General features: G+C 33.4%; 1 pseudogene; it reads left to right on the top strand.

Moving 5' to 3' along the window:
* Window positions 1-211: 211 nt before the first annotated feature.
* On the top strand, window positions 212-2,978 carry LOC108315620 (annotated as a pseudogene).
* Window positions 2,979-3,743: the final 765 nt, after the last annotated feature.

The raw sequence follows: 3,743 nt of genomic DNA, 5'->3' as shown, positions 1-3,743 counted from the left end.
AACATTGTCTTTGAGTCTTAGAGACGCAGACAAGGTGGAATTTCCTAAAGAGTACGTAGTGAAAAGTTGAATGAAGTGAGAAAATTGTTATCAGTGATATATGATTTGTGACTAGAATTTCCACAGACTTTGTTCTACTTGGTGTCTACAATGACTATTTTGCAAATTCATTAACTGCCCCACATTAAGCTGAACTTATTATCAAGTCAGAATGCACAAGAGCGTTGATCAGCATGAGGAAAACATAAACCAAAATTATCCATTATCCATATGGTAGAATTACCAGTTCATCAATAATCTGTTCAAACTCATAATTATTAACATTGTTTCTTATTTAAACTTATATTTTTCCATTTTTCATAAATAATTGAGGCCAAATACTGTTTTATAATTCACAAAACAATAAAGGAGGTTATTGAAATAAATAGTTCCTTAAAATCACTTCTATATATTTCATATTTTAGACATGGAGAATATTAAAAAATGGAACCTGAAACTTCTCTCTAAACATTTTAAAATCATTATTTTCAAGAACATTTTTAAAATAAGAATGTTCTGTCAATTTGATAAATATCTGCATACTGACATTGGTTTCTCCTTAAGAATTGAATAGACTCAAGTATTATATATGTTAATAAAATAATAAAAATCAAAACAATTGCTATACTGTGTTCTCATTGCATGGGGCAAAAGCAGTGTTTTGGCAGATAGGATAAAAACAAAATCACATAAAAAATGGCTTTTTTTTTTTTTAGATGAAGAAAATATTTCTCCAAAAGATAATGCATAATTACAAAACTTTCAGTGGAGAATCTATTAAAATTTTGGGGGAATAGATTGTATTTTTGGGAAAGGATTTATGTTGTCAAAAATTAGTTATGCTCAACCACCTGAATACATTTAATATTATTCTGTCTTGAGTAACTGAGTTGTGAGGCAAATCTTTGACCCATTTCTTACATTTTTCTTGTTTAGTGAGAGTGAAGCAGAAACTCTAATTAAACTAATCAAAAGGTAGTTGGGGATGATGAATTTTGTTTACATGAAAACTAGTGAAGCTGTTCTGGTCAGAAAATAATTCATCATCTAGTAAAAAAATTAATCAAAAGGACACATTTCGCTGTTGATGTCATGCAGAACACCTTTCAGTAATTAGTTTCCTCCTTCTATTTCAGCAGATTTTACATTTTCTACCATCTGTTTAGAGTAGACATAGTGCTGATGTCTAATCAGCTAATGCACAGTATTTTTCACCTGTAGATTTCTCTGAGTCATCAAGTGCCTTTAGTCAACAGCATAACGGTTCACTGATGATATTCAGATATGGAGCAGTTCCCAGAAAAAAATTTGGTTACCTGTGGTAGTAATAACTGTTGTTTGTCAAATATTTCCAATACTCTAACCCCCAATCTTCCTACCTTCTAGTCTCCTAGTAGTATGGCCCTGCTGTCTCTTGTGGTTGGAAGTGATTTGGTTCCTAGTTTAGGTCAATGAGGCACAAGCATTTAATTGTTGAAGTCAGAACTTAGCATGAACTTACTACAGCAAGAACTCTTAGATCCTTTATCTTTCCTCTGACATGGGAGCCAATATGATGTGCAAAGATGACCACTCCATCATCCAAAGTATCTGAGTGATTGGAATAAACAAAGGCCCCGTGATGGACATAGAACATAAACAAGAAATAAATCTTTGTTATTTAAAGTCTCTGAGATGCTGGGGGTTGTTTGCTACTGTAATAATTCTCAACTCAAATCCGTATCACCTAATACTTTCTTTTTTTTTTTTTTCCTTAGGGTTATATAGTTAGAAATATAATTCTCTTATAGACAGGTCAACTAGGGGAAATAAGTTAGCAAAATCATTTGAATTGGTTGTGTACATACTGGGCAGGACTTATTCCTTTAATTTAGCTTCTTTGCACATGTAAAGCAGGCCATAAGATGTCCTGTTTTGCCATAGACAATGCAACCATTTCTAGGTCGACCTTGACAAATCACACAAGGTTCAATGGCATTAAGGGGCAAACTAGATTCCATACTTTCTTCTTTGTTTTGTGTTTCTTCCCTTTCAAACTCTTTCACATCTTCTTGGCTGCTATAAATAATGCTACTAGAAGTTGGTGGCTGAGACTAGTTCTCACTTTCCTGTGATTGTGAGATTTGTGTAATTTTATCATCATTTCCCTCAACACACAACTCTCTGGAATCATTGCAGCTGTCACTTTGAAGGTGGGACTGATCAAAAGGACCCTGTGCAAGAGCTGCAGAAAAAGAAACCTTCATCTTCACATTTGGTTTCTAGACCATCTACCTTATCTAGAAGGAGAAGAATTAGTGAGACAGAAGAAAATTCAGATTAATTATCTGGTGAATGGCAAAGAAAATGCCACAAATCTGATTGTATTGGCCTTTCCTTTGATGAAAGCCTGGCTCTGTGTAATAAGGGAGTTATGTTGTAAAAGAAGCCGTATCAGTGAATCTACAGGGACACCATTGAATCTGAACCTTGATGCTGGTGTAAGTGAACATTCAAGTGATTGGTTGGATTGGGATTCAGTTTCAGATCAGTTTAGTGTAGAATTTGAAGTTCAGTCTTTCGACTCAGAAGATCATAGCCTTAGTGAACAAGGACAAGAACTCTCAGATGAAGATGATGAGGTATATTGAGTTACTGTGTATTAGGCAGGGGAGAGTGATACAAATTCATTTGAAGAAGATCCTGAAATATCCTTAGCTGACTACTGGAAATGCACTTAATGCAATGAAATGAATCCCTTGCTTCTGTCTCATTGAAACAGATGTTTGGCCTTTCAGTGAGAATTGGCTTCCTGAAGATAAAGGGAAAGATAAAGGGGAAATCTCTGAGAAAGCCGAACTGGAAAACTCAACACTGAAGAGGGTTTTGATGTTCCTGACTGTAAGAAAACTACAGTGAATGATTCACCTATGACTTTCAAAGCAGATTTCTATTCTTAAGAGTATAGCATTTGTTTTGCAGAAATCAGTGGTGCATTATTTATTTATTTATTTATATATTGTAAAGTCTCCAAATGGTATATTAGTTTGATGGAGAGATATTTTGTGTCAAAAGCTCTTACTTCAGGTAAATTTACTGTCTAAAAAGCACCTATATATCTTTATTCACATATACTAGCTTCTTGTTTCCTTGCACCAAGAAAAATGTTATATTGTTGAATGATAGGATTAAAGCAGTCTTTCTTAATTGTGGTCTACCATCAAGAGCATCACAATTAATGACTTTGCTTATTAAAAATGCAGATTTTCCCAAAACCTCATTTCAGGTCTACTGAATCTGAATTACAGGAGATTTGCAGCTGTACAGAAAACAAGCATTTCCAACAAGTTCTCCAGATGTTTCTAATACATAGCAATATTTGAGAATCACAGCTTCCTGAATACTTTCATACAAAATTATCATATTTATTTAGAGCATTAAAGTATCAGCCAATTCATGTAATTTCTAGTATAAGAGACTGTTGATTGACAAACTTATAAAACTTGGACAATAAACATTATTTTAGATACAAATTAAATGTTTAACTTTTTTCACAGACTTAAAAGCTTGGAACAATTTTTGTGTTTGATTTAGCTTTTTGCTTACAAACTAAATTGTTAAACTGTGCTGTGCATCTCTTTCTATCAAATGCTGAAAAATAGTGGCTGAGTAGAGTTTACATAAAAATACAATAAAATCTGTTGTAGAATGACAGGTTTAAGTTG

Source organism: Cebus imitator, unplaced genomic scaffold (genome assembly GCF_001604975.1).
Source record: "Cebus imitator isolate Cc_AM_T3 unplaced genomic scaffold, Cebus_imitator-1.0 Scaffold176, whole genome shotgun sequence".
In the NCBI taxonomy this organism is placed as follows: domain Eukaryota; kingdom Metazoa; phylum Chordata; class Mammalia; order Primates; family Cebidae; genus Cebus; species Cebus imitator.
Note: the sequence above shows the minus strand (reverse complement) of the source record. Positions and strands in the feature narration are given on the sequence as shown.